Source organism: Perognathus longimembris, chromosome 2 (assembly GCF_023159225.1).
Source record: "Perognathus longimembris pacificus isolate PPM17 chromosome 2, ASM2315922v1, whole genome shotgun sequence".
In the NCBI taxonomy this organism is placed as follows: domain Eukaryota; kingdom Metazoa; phylum Chordata; class Mammalia; order Rodentia; family Heteromyidae; genus Perognathus; species Perognathus longimembris.
The window spans coordinates 49,471,767-49,488,324 of record NC_063162.1 but is presented as its reverse complement, the minus strand read 5'-3'; the positions used below and the strand labels follow the sequence as shown (position 1 = coordinate 49,488,324).

Genomic DNA, 16,558 nt, shown 5'->3' with positions numbered 1-16,558 from the left:
TCTTACAAGGAGTACTTGCTATCTTGCCCTCATTTTTAGGTTAATTTGTTCTATTAATATGCATAGGCCCTTCTTCCATAGAAAAGCAAATACATTTTTTTAGTCATACTTAAAAAGTACAGTGTAAAACATCCTGTATTAGAAACACCAAAAAAAAGACAAGCTACAACAAATTGGTCACTGACTCTAGCCATAGTTTTTTTAATGCCACATAATCAGCACTGCATAATTATGGCTCCATAGTTATTACTTGCAACTGCTCAACTGCAGTACCTAGGGAACACTTCTGTTCCTTTAAATAGCAATTAAAAGAACAATCTGGTTTTAAAGTGACAACATTCCCCTGATAGATTCTAGCTGAAACACAGCCCTTGTACTAATGGGATTTCTGCTTTCATTTGATAGAACAATGTTCAAGCCATTGCCGTCATCCTTGTGGTGGTAAATAATTTACAAAATGTCACCTATCATTCATACAGTGAGACAAACCCAAATCTCCAGTCCTACTTTTCTTTCCTAGATGAATTTTTAGCTGAAAGAGAGATGTCGCCATCAGCCAGCATTCATGCTCATTTTTCGTTTTTAACTAAAGGTAACACAAAGGACAAAGGTTGTTAGTAGTTCATGGTCAGAAAGACTGATGTCCCATACTATGCCCAATAATAGAAAGCCAAGATGCTATCACTTCCACACTATGTCCAAGTGAACCCCACCATGCTGATATATGCTCACAGTCATTTATTTAAAGGATAACTATCTCACAATACTCTATAAAACCACTGCATTATACAGAACTGTCTGCCCTGCTGAATTATTGATAATTCAAAGCACTTTTTGCTAACCTCAGTGTAGCCAAGTCTAATTAACTTTAAAAAATTGTCACTTGTATGAAATGAAACTTTTACAGTAATGCATGTAAATGGGTCACAGAATTATTATGATTCGATACTCTCAATCAGACTACATATAAACTGTTCTTTAAAAAATAATCCCTTGTAATAAAAGTATAATTGGGTTGCATTCAAAAGAAGTCTGAGTAAATGGCAATTTGATTCCATACAAATCTACTGTAGACAAGTGATAATTGAGAGGTTTGAAAATAGAAACCAAACCTGTATACCCAAATTCTTAAGTCCTTTTTAAAAAATCTTACAAAGGTACCTGACCAGTTGATCACACTTTCTTTCTCATCAACATGTCTGACGATTTTAAACTAATTCCAAGGACAATCATTCCAGATAGATCTGAACATAGCAATTAGCAGGCTCTGTTCTGGAAGCATCTCTCTGTCATTACCACTCAGCAGTCCTCAGGCAGCTATGAGGCTAGAGGCGCTCTCCTACTATCCCAACCAATCTTGCTAAGTGTTGTCTTGCTAAGTGTTTTCTCAATTTTAGAAAGGAAATTGAGGATGAAAGGTTTGGTAACTTCTCTCAAGTTGTACAAATTCAAGTAGGAATTCATTTCTCGATTTTACTATATGCCCCTACTCCTTTTGGATAAAACAAATGGTGAAGAAGTATCTTCCCATCAGAGGCAATAGCTATCTTGTAATTAATATGCCCATAATGGCTACATCCTATTTCTGCCATGACCAAAAGCGTGTATGTTTTAAGAACTACTAAACAGATACCCGCCATATACAATATCAGGTTATTTATTAACAGCAATGGGAAAAATATACTCCTATAATAAAAAAAAATCTAGTAGGCACGTCTTAACCAATATGGCACAAAAATGCCTCCAAGTGCTGTCTCTAGCCAAGTTGGAATTTCCTATTATATTCTCAGAAATTCTAATCCTAATGAAACAACCAGGCAAATCCAAGTCAGAGTATCCTATATAAACAACTTAACTGTCAATGTCATGCAGACCTAAACATAGGCAAAACCAATCAATCAAGTAACTAAAATGGCATGAAAACTAAATACAATTCATGATCCTTGGTTAGAGTTCAGACTTATAATATAGCCTTAAGCAGGGCAACTGTGGCTCAAGCCTACAATCCTAGATACTTGGGGGGTGGGGGTGGGGTCCAGCTGAGATGTGAGGATTTGAGCCAGCCCAGGCAGGATGAAAGTCAGGGAGATTGTTATTTCCAATTAACCACCTGCCTCCTCCAGCTCCAAACTTTAGCAAAAACACAAAACCAAAAACACAGGTGATAGTTCAAGCCCCAATGCCAACACACACACACACACACACACACACACACACACACACACACACACACACACACACAAATGCCTCAATTATAATGTTATTGGAATACGTGGGGGAATATGCACTAAATAGCAGTCAATATATAACATACAACATTTAATTTCTCAAGCGACTATGTTGTGTTTATATAGAACAATGTCTTCATTCTCAGGAGATGATGTGATAAAATATTTAGAAGCATGGTATCTGAAACTCTCAAATGATTCAAAAAACAAAAACAAATCTAAGTGCATCACTATGTAGAAGAGAATGAAAATGTGCCAAAATGTGAATGGCTGGTGAATATTTGTAAAAGGTATGTGAATGGGTCATCTTTCCATTTTTCTGTACGTTTACAAGCTTTCCAAAGAAAAGGTTGAGGTGAGAGAGGATAAAACAGTACCCCCTCTATTTGCATAGGAGTTCTACAACAATTTGCCATATATGTGTGGGTTATAAGCATTTACAAAAATAAGTATCTGCATCCAATTACAGATTCACAGGAAATACAGAGGACATATTAATCTATAGAGCAGGGAGATGTTAGTCCCCAAAGCCCAGAGTACAAATGACCCAGTTTCTTCAACAAATAAATTAAAAGAGAGACAGAGGGAGCAAGCAAGCAAAAAATAGACAGGGAGAGGCGGCAGATTAAGAGGAATTTAAAATACCATGCACTCATTATGTATAAACTTTATCTTTGAGATGATTCAAATAAAATGTAAAGCAAGATATAACGAAAAGCATTGTGACTGAGAGAAGGAATTGGGGCCATTGATCCTTTCCTTAAAAGGCAGTATGGAAGGAACAAATTGGATATCTAAGGGGCAAGGGTTAGATTTGTTTTCTGTGGTTCTAGAGCACAAGACCTGGACCAAAGCAGGTAAGTAAATTTCCAAAAGAGTTGTCAAGCAATAGAATGGATTATCCTCCCCACACCCACACACATCTTTTATTCATTTACTTCTTAAAATTATAGTAAGCATATTACTATTAAAATTGTTGCAATTTACCATTTTAACATATTTTAAGGGCACTAAAGACATTCATGATACTGTGGAACCATCTCCATTACCAATTTCTAAAACATTTTCTATCTTCTAAACTGACTGGGTGTACTCACTACCTCCTCAGACTCCCTGTTCCTCCCATCCCCAATGCCTGGCAATTAACACTCATCCACCTGTCTCTATGCAATGGACTACTCTTGGTATCTCCCTTATAATTTCTAAGGCCTTTCTTATCTCTTTCCTATCTCAACTTAAAAAAAAAACCTGAGTCTATTATATGTAAAAAGACATGTTAAAGTTTCCAGGACCTCTGATCTCAAAATAGAAGTTTTTTTCTCAGAAAACATTCTTTAAATTCAAAACAAAGCATTTTTGAGAAGCTTTATTTTTGTTAATGATCACTTTGTTCCTGACCTAAAGGAAAGGACATGTTTGTGAGTCTTGTTAGCATAAGTTCCTGGACAAAAATAAATGGAAGTTCATGCATGGAAGCAGAGCCAGAAGTATCCAGGCTCACATCCTCTTCTTGACAAGGGCACAAGAGGGGTTGAACAGGCCATTTCCACATCCAGCTTCAGCCCTGCCTTTCCATGGGTCTGCTTGGATCCTCTACAGCTTTCTTGAAACTAATATTTTTTTTTAAAACCTTTTTATTTTGTAATTCCAAGTGTTATAAATTAAACAATACAAAACCTGTTATTCATACATTCAGACTAGCATCCTGGAAAGATCCAGATTAAAAATTCTGCTCTTTGAATTTCAGGTTTTCTCACCTATGAAAATATATACTAGTATGCCTGTGGTCCATCTCTAAGATTGCTATAGGCTCAAATGTCAATGAATGTGTAAACTATAGTTTGATTCAAACACTGTTGTAATTATTGCAAAATTTGCTTTGGCTATAAAAAACGAAAGACCAAACTTTCAAGCTCTTCATAAATATTGGCACAAAATAATTGTTTTGGGGTTCCTAATTCTTTTTTCTTTTGCCAGTCTTGGGGCACAGACTCAGGGCCTGGGCACTGTCCGTGGCTTCTTTTTTTTCAAGGCTAGCAGTCTACCACTTCAGCCACAGCGCCATTTCCAGCCTTTTCTGTTAATGTGGTGTTCAGGAATCGAACCAAGGGCTTCATTTATGTAAGGCAAGCACTCTACTGCTAAGCCATATTCCTACCCCTCGAATTCTTTACAAAAGACTTCGATCTCTGAGCCACTGTGATAAAAATTAATCTTAGAAGATTTTTTTTTTTTTTGGCCAGTCCTGGGCCTTGAACTCAGGGCCTGAGCACTGTCCCTGGCTTCTTCCCGCTCAAGGCTAGCACTCTGCCACTTGAGCCACAGCGCCGCTTCTGGCCGTTTTCTGTATATGTGGTGCTGGGGAATCGAACCTAGGGCCTCGTGTATCCGAGGCAGGCACTCTTGCCACTAGGCTATATCCCCAGCCCCAGAAGATTTTTTTTTAACGAATTAATCATGGAATATCAGAACAGGGTAGAGCATGCTTCAACCAAGAGCCAAGAAGCCTGTAACAACTTAATAAAAGGAAAGCTTAAAGTAAAACAAGCAAATATAAATCTGTAATTCTCAAGTATCAAAGATGTATTAGTATAGAATGTCTATACTTGAGCTCAGACAACTAAATTTACTAACGCCAAACAAAGTTGTATGACAGCTGTCTTAAGATTTATCATTTTCATTGTGTCCTTTTCTGATACTGTTCTGAAATCTTAAGATTAGGTGCTGATTATAAGCCCCATAAGACAAGGCTCAATAACTACCTCTGTTTCTCTTTTATTGGTATGTTAAATGACCACCATGGTCACATAGCTGCTAAGGTGAAGGGATCTTAGCCCACTGACTCCAAGACTTTTACTTGCTCACTTGCCCTTCATTTCTCTTACTTGATTCAAGTATTACCTTATCAGAGGGGCTGTACTGACTATCATCCATGAAACTATATTCACTGCCATGGTTTACACCCTCCATGTCTTGCTTTATTTTAATTCATAGCACTCATTACCATCTGACAGACATGTACCAGTTATCTTTTTGCTTCTCTTACTAAACCATAAGCTCCATCATGAAGATAGACTGTTCGTTGCTGACACCTTACCCTCAAGAGTGCATTTGTTTAAATAAAAGAATGAACAAATAAACAAACTGCTTTGCAGTTAGAAAGTATTCCTCTAATTCAGTAGGCTGATTTTGGTTATTTACTTTGCTGTATATATGTGATCATTACAAACATGGCAGGTAAAGCAAGGGGAGGATGGATTCTACCACTGTCTAAAGACTTTTTACTTACTACTCTCCTTATTCTGAAACAAACAATGAATGACATTTGTTTACTACATACTTGCCAGGCAAAATCTGACAAAGCAGGACTAAGCTTTTCAAGATCCGCAAGGGGGAACATTGTCTTCTTGCTACTACATTCCTTACTAGAGTTTACTCAAAAACAGTGACCATAGGTCTGGCATGGTGGCTTGCAACTGTAATTGTAGCTACCAGAGAGGCACAGATTGCAACGGTTTCAGTTTTGAAACCAGATGGGTAGCTGACAGCAGGATAATCCAAGTCTGTGGCTACCCTAGGAAATATCTAAAGCAAAACAGCTGGGGATGTGGCTCAAGATGTAGAAGTGCCTAACAAGCATCAAGCACTGAGTTCAAAAACATAGCACAGCCCCCTTCCCCCCCCAAAAAAAAAAGATTTGTGCCTGTACTGGGGGGCGGGGAGCTTGAACTCAAGGTCTGGGAACTGCCGCTTAGCTTTCTTGCTCAAAGGTCCAGTGCTCTACCACTTGAACTATGGTTCCACTTCTGGTGATGGTTTGTTTTTGGTTGTTGTTGTTGTTGTTGTTTGTTTTCGCGGTAGTTAATTGGAGATAAGTGTCAAAGACTTTCCTGCTACAGCTGGCTTCAAACAACATCTTCGGAGCTCAGCTTCCTGAGTAGCTAAGATATGAGCCACCAGTACCAGCCTCACTGTAAGTTTTATAAAAGATAGATTTGGAGCCTTAAACCAGTTGCCAGTACCTAGTTATGATGCCCTCCCCTCCAGAAAAAAATACAGGCTGGGAATATGGCTTCATGGTAGAGTGCTTGCCTATCATGCATGAAGCCCTGGGTTCGATTCCTCAGCACCACATAAACAGAAAAGACCACAAGTGGCACTGTGGCTCAAGTGGTAAAGTGCTTGCCTTCAGCAAAAGAAGCTCAGGGGCAGTGCGCAGACCTTGGGTTTAAGTCCCAGGACAGGCAAAAAGGAAAAAGAAAGAAAAAAACAAAAACAAAAACAAAAAGAAGTAGCCAAGTAAAATGAAACCCTGCAGTAAGAGTAACAAAATAGGGGCTGGGAATATGGCCTACTGGCAACAGTGCTTGCCTTGTATACATGAAACCCAGGGTTCCATTCCCCAGCACCACATATATAGAAAATGGCCAGAAGTGGCACTGTGGCTCAAGTGGTAGAGTGCTAGCCTTGAGCAAAGAGAAGCCAGGGACAGTGCTCAGGCCGAGTCCAAGTGCCAGAACTGGCCAAAAAAAAAAAAAAAAAGAAAAAGAAAGAAAGAAAAAAAAAGAGTAACAAAATAAGAGTCTATAGATCTATTCAATCTGTTTTAAACTATTTCACAAATTTTGGTGTGCTGTTATTGGTAATAAATTATCAAGCAAAACTGACAACCCTGAGACAGGAGTTGAAAACCACTCTTGTTTTTAGAGTAACTGAGTAGAGTTCTTTTTTGCTACTTCAGCACTCTATTTTAACACTTATCTAATAAAGAGCTAGACTTCATTTTGTGCCACTTAACCACTTACTCAACTGATGTCGATTGAAATGGATCAGCCCACTCCTCATTAGGATACAGATCATGCACACTCAGGATTTTCCTTTACAGCAATTCACTTAACACTGGTTCTCAGAAACACAGGAACTCTAAAAAGTCAGGCCTTACTGTGATGATCTAAATGGTCTCATTTTTTCCTGAGTGTTATCTCATTCCCGAGGTCATCTGCAGTGAGGGTGGCCAGTGTACCCCTTCCTCAGCAAGGAGGATGGAACCAGAACCCCTCAGAGAAGCCTCAACTATTTCACACCCCTCAAGACAGAACAGAACTGTTTACAACATTACTATCGCCATTTTCTCTACACCCAACTATCCTTTTGTTTTATTCTAAGCCTATTCTGGCAATTGTACCATGAATTTCAACCTACTGAATGCTAAGTAATTTGTTCCAGAAAAATAATTGGAGCTATACTTACTATAAGATGTTACACAGGCAACAATTTAATCATAATTTTACTCTCACTATATAGATTTTCTTTCTATTGCCTCCTCTGTTCATTATAGTTCTCTGTGGGTAATAGGTTCTATGAGGGGCACTATATCATCTGCATTGACTGTGGATTGAGTTTCTGTAGTACTTTGAGCAAAAGAGTTTATTACTGTTAATATATGGAGATCTTGAATGTGACAGTTGTGTTTTATTTCTTTGTCACAGTGATAAAGGTTCTCAGTATTTTTGGAATGATAAATAAAATCCAATCAAACAAAAATATTTAGAGCATTCATATACATACAGCCCACTTTTTTTCCTAAGGAAATAATTTTAGAACCCACCTAAATAATATCAATGACCACACACTACTGGAAAATTCCCACAATCGAAGCCAATTTATCAAGTATGAGACAATAAAAGCCTAGCCACAAAGGAGTGAGAAGTAAAGAAGAATCTTTTTAAGAACAGCAGTCACTGTTACTAATTGTATGGAGTCAACTGAAATTGCTCACACTGTATCCTGTAGTCAAGGACCTGTTCTAATTAGGCAGGTGTACATTTATAAGAATGCTGATTAAGGAAAGTGATTCTATTAGAAGGAAACAAATCAAATCATGCACAGTGCATTTAATAATAGTCAGACTCTTCTTCTCCCCAATTTTTTGAAAAAAAGACAATAAAAAAAAGTCTTGCATTTTTACCTTGCCATTAAAACTGTAGATATTGCATTTGCCTTCTTAAGAGGAATTTAAATCTGATTCAACACAGTTGGAAATCCAACACATGATAACAGGAAGTCTGTTTGAGATTTACAAACTATTTTCTTTGGCAAGCGTATCACAAAATTAGAAATATAAATCCTATATTTGTTTTAAACTCGCAATATAAACTTTATATTCAGTAAAAACAGAATTTTCATATCAACTTATATTCAAATGTCATAAATCTTTAGTGTTTCCTTTTTTCAAAAAAGACAAAGTGACTCAGAGCCTCAGTATTTGAAGACAAACCTTGACAGCACCATTTCTTTGAGAATACGAAAACTAACAGTCATAAAAAGAAATCCTATTCTAAAAAAATGGCAAAAAAAAAACACACCCAAAAGAAATAGAAAAATTATGGCTATAAAGTTTGAAAATGCACTGGGTGATGGAGAAGAAATTGTGTTGTAACTCATCTATACGACTTGGAAATTTTTCCCAATTAAGGCCAGAGCACAGTTGGAGGAAAGGACAGATCAAAGGAAAGGCCTGAAACCCACACACAAGAAAGGCCAACAATACTTCCTGCCCAGTGGAATTGCATATCAACCAGGGGAAAGAGCTTCTGGCTTCTGTGTCTTCCCCCCAGCCGACCCCTCAAAAAAATCATGTTAGTCTAAATACAGTGCCCAGGCATAATGTGAACGCAACACAGACATTCTTGTTACCAGTACTGCCAAACAAAGAGACATCTACACTGTCTCAGAGGAGACACAGGCAACAGTGAATCGATTCATACAGGAAAGGAGAAAACAATGAGAAACAGGTAGGTGGATATTACAAAGGTAGAAGCTACGTGAGCCACTTTCTCAATAATATTGTCACCCAAACCTGACAATTGTTGCAATCAGAGATTTGCATGGCAGTTGAGATACTATGAAGTCCTCAGGACCCAAAGTGCACCCAGCAGAATGTAATTGGTACTCCCATGGTTTGTCCTCACAGAGCCAATAAAAGTAGTGTAATTCCATTACCACACTTAATTCTCAATTGCCCTGTAGGCACACAAACCATCTGGTGTGCAGAATTTCTATGCCTCTGACTCTTTTTGCCTTTGTTTTCCTCATTTCCTCTGACCCTTTCAATTATAGTATTCATAAGCAGGAAGACAGGAGGATTGCTTTGATAATTACTACCTACATGTCAAGAGCTCTGATCTAGCTTTTCCCATGTGTAGCAGAAGATTCATTGCTTAGGCTTCTATAGTGGTGCAAGTTTCAGATCCACTAATGCTGTTGGCCTGGAATACCCTTGAGCCTTTATAAGAAAATTATCTCAGCCGGGCACCTGTGGCTCACCCCTATAATCCTAGCTACTCAGTAGGCTGAGTTCTGAGGACTGAGGCTCAAAGCCAGCCTGAGCAGGAAAGTCTGTGGGGCTTTGTTGTTGTTGTTTATGTGGTACCAAGGAATTGAACCCAGGGCTTCATGCATGATAGGTAAGCAGTCTACCACTAAGCCACATTACCAGTGTGTGAGATTCTTATCTCCAGTTAAGTACTCAAAAATCAGATGTGGGGCTGTGGCTCAAAGTGGTAGCCCTAGCCTTGAGCAAAAGAGCTCGGGGACAGTGCCCAAGCCCTGAATTCCAGCCCCACTGTCCCCCCCCCCCCCACTTATCTCAGAGACTTCCCCATGGGCCACAGCACCACTTCAAGCAAGTGGGAGCTAAATGAACTAAAATTAAGCCCTTCCACTTTCCCAATGCAACTTACATCAAGACCACAAGAAGAGAAGCACCAGAAGTTACAGGCTTTCTCCCCCAAAATAAAGGCTTTTTTTTTTTTTTGCCAGTACTGGGACTTGAACTCAGAGCCTGAGCACTGTCCCTGGCTTCTTTGGGCTCAAGGCTAGCACTCTACCTTTTGAGCCACATGGCCATTTCCAGTCTTTTCTGTTTATGTGGTGCTGAGGAATCGAACCCAGTGCTTTGTGCGTGGTAGGCAAGTACTCTACCGCTAAGCCACATTCCCAGGCCCCAAAATAAAGATTTTTTTAGGTTCAGTTTCCTTTAAATTAAAGAATGTACTACTGAAGGTAAAAGAGAGCTCATTTTATATGTAAAACCAGTAATTCTTGGGCTATGTCAATGCTTAATATTCTGAGTGGTAGTGTTTTCCTTAAAGGAGATCCTTCTGTAGTTTATATGAACTTTGACATAGTAGAGAACTAACTACACACTGTAGGCACTGAATATTTGCTGAATTTATGAATATAACAAGCATTATTCCTCACACTTGGCATAGATTTATATATTTGAGGACACAAATGGTAAGTAAATAATAAAATAATAGCACAGTTATGGAAAATACATGTTTGTCTGCTTAGAACTTGCAGATCTAACCTTTCACTCTTTTTTTTTTCAATCGCAGTAAAATATATATCACAACACTTAACATTTTAACTCTTTTCAGTGCTACAGTTCAGTGGCCCTAGAGACAGGCAACATATTATAAAATGCTAAATGGATATATTTGTAACCTAAACTCCTATCACAATGCAGAATATTTCACAACTAGTAAAAGTACTCTCTTACTCCTTCTTTCTCAAATCTTTCCCACTCCATGTCTCAAGCAATCCGTGTTCTTATTTCTACCACCATGATTTCATCTGGTCTGGTTTAGAACTTCATGTAAATGGAGCCAGGCAGCATGCATTTTTTTTTTCTTTTTTGTATAGGGAGTTTTTCATTTTCATATTGTTTTTGAGATGCATGTATATTGCTTATACTTGTTATTATTACTGAGCAGCATTTTATTTTTAAAATATTAAAACTATATACTTTTTATAAAGGTGATTGGCATTTATTTTTTGGCTAGGGATAGCTAAAAATAAATGAAAATATTATATACTTCTTATACAGGTATTTTTGGGGTGATATGTACTTTCACCTCTCTGTTTAAATGCTTGACAAACTACTGAAATGAAAAGTAGGATTTGTGTTTAACTTATCATTAATGCCTAGACTTATCAAGTGAAAGGAAAAAATGTAAACGGTCAATATTCAGAAGAGGACATTACTACAGATGTTGAATTCATTCAAATAAAGGAAAATATTACAAGCAATTTTATGTTAATAAATTAGAGCTGGAAGATGACATTAACAAAACACTAAGAAATAAAAACATGAATATCTTTAAATTCATTAAAGAAAATGATTCATTGTTTAAAACTCTCCTATAAAGAATTCCAGATCCAGGTGACATTAGTAGTAAATTCTTTCAGAGGTTTAAGAATGTAATACTAAATTTATATGATTTACAGGGAAAAAATGCTTTTCAGTTAATTTTTATGAAACCAACATAATTCTGAAATCAAACACATACATTCAAGAAAATTTAAAAAGCAACCAATTCCCTTCATAAAAATAAATTTCATTTCCAAAAATTTATGTTGAGAAAAAAAATGCATTTGCTGAAATGTGATGGCACTAGCATGTAATTTACATGTGATAAAACACTTTGAGTTTGGACAAATTCATATATTGATGTAACAATCACAGTTAAGATGACGAGCCCTCTTATCACTGCCAAATTGTGTCCACTTAGAGCCAGAAAATTACTTGTTTATTTTCTAGATATAATTACATGTTAGTTTTATCTGTTCTACAATTTCCTGTGGCTTATGTTCAATATGCTTTTGAGATCCATTCATGTATTGTACGTGTGAGTAGCTCATTTCTCCTCCTCCACCACCACCACCCCCTTTTGCTGGTCTTAGGGGGACTGAACTCAGGGCCTTGGCACTGTCCCTCAGCTTCTTTGCCTAAGAACTACCGCTTGGGCCACAGCTCCACCTCTGGCTTATTTTTATTTTTTTATTTTTTGGTGGTGTGGTGGGGGGGGTGGGGGGGAAAGAGGGGAATTGTTGGAAACTAAGAGTCTTAACTAATTTTCTGATTTTCCTGCATGGGCTAGCTTCAAACCACAATTCTGATATCTCATCATCCTGAGTAGCTAGGATTATAGGAATGAGCTCCCAGCTCCCAGCTAGCTCATTCCTTTTAACACCACACTGTATCTCATTATATCAATATATCTGTGTTTGTTTATTAATCATTTACCTTTTGACATTTGAACTATTTATGTTCTAGAGCCATCTTTTAAGGAAGCTAATATGCTTGTGTAAGTCACTTGTGTATGTTTTCATTGTTAGGTAAAAACCTGGAGTGGAATTACAGTGTTTATATGGCTAAGTTTATAAGAAACAGTAAAAATGTTTTCCTAATTTCTTGTAACATTTTACATTCTCACTTGCCTTTTTCATTTTAGTCCATCTACAGTATGCAGGAATATCTTGCTGTACTTTTAATTTCCATATACTTGATGGCTAGTGATGGAATACTTGTCCTATTGTGCTTAATGGTCATTTAATATAACTTCTGTACAGTTTCTAGGCCCATTACAATGGGCACCATAATATACTACCAGATTCTTTTTCAGTGAAAAAGGAGTTGCCTTAGCATTGGAGAATTATATAGGAAGTCAGATTTTAGCTCTTATACCCTTCAGACATGGCTTCAGTTACATTCAATTGCATAGCCAAAGGATATGGTCCTTCTTAGGGTGGCCCACATCCATGAAAGTGGCATAAGACCACATCCATTACTGAGTGATGCAGAAACATAGAGGTATGGTCATTGAATCAGGACAATTCTGAAGGGCCAGCTAACTTGAGTTAGTTGTCTGTCACCCAAGATTGTTGTTGGGTTGCATTATTACTCACTATCTCCTCCCACTCACGAGAGATAACATGAAGTACATCTCTCACTAAATATTCTACCTACATTTTTTTTTGTGCCAGTACCAGAACTTGAACTCAGGGCATTATGCCATTTATGATCACAGCTGGTGTTCTACCATTTAAGCCATGCTCCTGCCAACTTTTATGCTGGTTAAATTAAAGAGTCTTGCAGTTAGATGTATAAAGGGGTTTTATTTCTTTGCAGCTTCTTTAAAAATTATGAACTACATTTCTTTAACACACACAAAGCTATTCAGGTTTGTTTTTTTCCTCCCCTGTTTCAGTATTTGTGTTAGTTGTAGTGATTTAAACATTCAAAGGACTTTCCTTCTGGGTGCTGTAATCCCAGTTACTCCGGAGACTGAGATCTGAGGATTGTGATTCAAAGCCAGCCTGAGCAGAAAAGTCTGTGAGACTCTCATCTCCAATTTAGCTGCAAGTGGAGCTGTGGCTCAAGAAGCAGAATACTAGGCTTGAGCAAAAAAGCTGAAGGACAGTACCCAGGCCCTGAGTTCAAGCCTCAGTACCAATATAATAAATAGAATTCAAGTTGCTCCACTTATTATATTTGTGAAAAATATTCGTTTTGAACACACAAATCTGATTTACTATCATTATCATCACTATTATAACACAAAGAGCTATGTAAGTATTAAGGTCCTTACTCTCTCTTCATTGTGTATAGAGGGTATTTAGATTCAACTGTAGTGCTATAAATACAACACTCCTGGGACCTGAAGTAAGGTTGCAAGAATGGTAGTGTTTTAAGGGGTAGAATCTTGCCAAGAATTATTATGTAGACACTGGTTCTAAACTAGATATGAACATCAACAGAATAGATTATAATGCTTTAAAAAAAGTACTTGAGTCACACCCACAGATTTTGATTCAGTAAGTCTAGAATGAAAGTATCTGGAACTAATGTAAACATCTAAAATTTTTTGGAGGCTTCATGGAGGCATCTAACAGTACCCCATCTCAAGAATCACAGCTCTGCAAGGTGCCAGTGGCTCATCCTGGTAATTACAGCTACCTAGGAGGATGAGATCTGAAAACTGAGGTTTGAAGCCAGCCTGAGCAGCAAAATCAGTGAAATTCTTATCTTCAATTAAGCAGCTCAGGTATTAAGAGTGCCAGCTGTGAATGAAAAAGCTGAAATTGAGTTAAAACCCAGTCCAGGGCTCAACAAACTAACAAATAATCACAGCCCTGAAGGATTAGGACATTTGGGCCATTTATGCTAAGGACAGTCTAAGAGGTGACAGACTAAAAAATACAGGTAAGCAAAGCTGCCAACAATCTGTTGTCCATCTTCAAAAACAGTGGGTTTGGAACCCTAGAGAAAAACGGTTTATGAACATAGTTGGAAAGTAAAGAAAATAATATAAATATATTTGAGTGCACGAGTTAAATCTGCTCCATTGAGGGCTAATTATTTCACTTCACACATTCACACTCACGATAGCACAGAGAAAGGAAATTAGGTATCTACCATGTATAATTCTAAGACTTTTACAAGAAAATCAATGTAATGACGCTTGTTGGGACACTTCCATTGAATGTTCTAGCACAAAATAACAACTTGAAAAATTGTGCCGGGGGTGTGGTTCAAATAGTAGAGCATCTGCCTGGCAAGCGCACAGCCTTAATTCAAACCACAGTATTACCAAAAAATAAATTATTTTTAATTTAATTTCTTATATTTGTGTAATATACTGGCATTATCACCCATGATTTTTCTTCTTAGTTCCCTCCCTTCTTTTTTCCTCCTGTCTAATTAACTGCCATATGTCTGTCTTAAAGGTCTGGCTCACATGATATTGTTGGCAGTCTATAGCTGGCAATCATCTCTAAATTATTAAGATGACTTAGGGGATGGCTGAGAGAAACATGATGTAGATCAACTTTAATGTGTAAACAAAACACCTGGGAAAAAATGCAGATTCTAATTCATTGGTTCTGGTATAGGGCCTGAAGTTCTGCATATAGAACAAGCTTCCCAGTAACACAGATATTCTTGACTAGTGGCCCATGTATATGAGTGGTAAGTATACAGAGACATAAACTATAACCCCCGAAAAATTAATATTTAACTTTGAGGAGTGTTTTTCCATCTTAGAACTCAACAAAGAGTAAAAATCCTGGAGGAAGGAGATGGAATATAATAGAAATAGGTGCTGGTGAGAGCAGTTTCAGTGGTTGGTAGTTATCATGGCAGCATTAACTGTGATTAGCAGCAACTAACATTTAAAGTGCATTTAATTAACCATTAAAATGCCAGAACATAAGTAGTAGTATCACCACCTTTTAAGTGAGAAAAGATAAGTCAGTCAGGCTCTACTACTATATCACAGCAGCTCTACTTACCAAGTTTACTACTGCAGCATAGTTTCCCTTTGGAATTTGTTGGTGATTGGTTCTAGGACTCCACTGCAAATATCAAAATCTGTGTATGTGTAAGTCCCATATGTGAAATGGTATAGTATATGCTATAATCAGTACACAATCTCCCATTTATTTGAACACATTTCTAGATTGTTTGAAATACTAACAGAAGGTAAATGAAACATAAATAGCTGTTATGATGCATTGCTTAGTGTAATAATGACAAGGAAAGAAAACTGGACATGTTCAGTCCAGATGTAACTTCTTCCCCAAATATTTTCTGTCTGCAGTTGGTTGGATCACAGATTCAGAATCTGCAGTTAAGAGCCAAATATATTGTTAGTATTGGATATCATATTTCAAGCTTACACCCTGGAGCAAGCAACTATTTAATATTTGCTTTTAAGATGGACTGTAAAGTAAGTTTAGGTCAAGGTCAGAAGAGAGTTTTAAGCTAATATTTGACAATCCACACAATCTAACCCTGGGTAATCAAGAATGGCTATACTATTAGAGGCTATAGAAATGGTGATGATGTTGTTTTTAACCTCTTGGCTTTATTTGTTAACTAAAGTATGATATACTGTAGTGGAACAGACTGCTTTTAAAGTTGTTCTAGGACTAACCTTGTTACAATATGAATTTCAGCATATTTGGCTTGGAAAGCTATATTTCTCACTTTTTAGAAATCAAGCTAAACATACATTTCTCAGTCAAAAAAGCCCTATAGAATAACCAGATCTGAGCAGGGTGCTTAAACCGTGCCAAATAAAAAGCATGATTGCCTTATTCCACACACAAAATATCCTTGTAGGATAGGCCAATTAATCATGAATATAACTTTTCAGACATTACATAATTTTACATAGACTTGCTTCTAATGTCTGCCAAAGAAAACAGCAATTTGTATCACTAGGAATAAATCTGTGCTTGAAGAGAAATGAAAGTTACAAACATGAAACAGTGAAACTCTGGTCACCCCTCGTCACCCTCCTTTGCAATTTCAAGTAAGTTTTAATACGTCCAACCAAGAGTGCCAGCCTCCAAGATGCAACTAATAATTGTACCAGAAATATAGAGTCCGATGCACACTGCACTGCACACTCTTGGTCCTCCAATATCACGCATATTGGGGCTATAAAAATTAATATTCTATTTTCCTAAAATCATTTGTT

The 16,558-nt window shown here is 37.3% G+C and overlaps 1 protein-coding gene and 1 long non-coding RNA gene across 5 annotated transcripts in view; both read right to left on the bottom strand.

Annotated features, from left to right (window-relative positions):
- Kat6b (lysine acetyltransferase 6B) overlaps positions 1 to 16,558 on the bottom strand; it is a 175,222-nt gene that overhangs the window by 64,537 nt on the left and 94,127 nt on the right. The window lies entirely within an intron of this gene.
- On the bottom strand, positions 980 to 15,488 carry LOC125346487. The gene is made up of 4 exons (XR_007209941.1): positions 15,126 to 15,488; positions 10,433 to 10,435; positions 3,278 to 3,283; positions 980 to 992 (listed from the first exon to the last, which is right to left on the bottom strand). It is a non-coding gene; the product is annotated as an uncharacterized LOC125346487 (long non-coding RNA).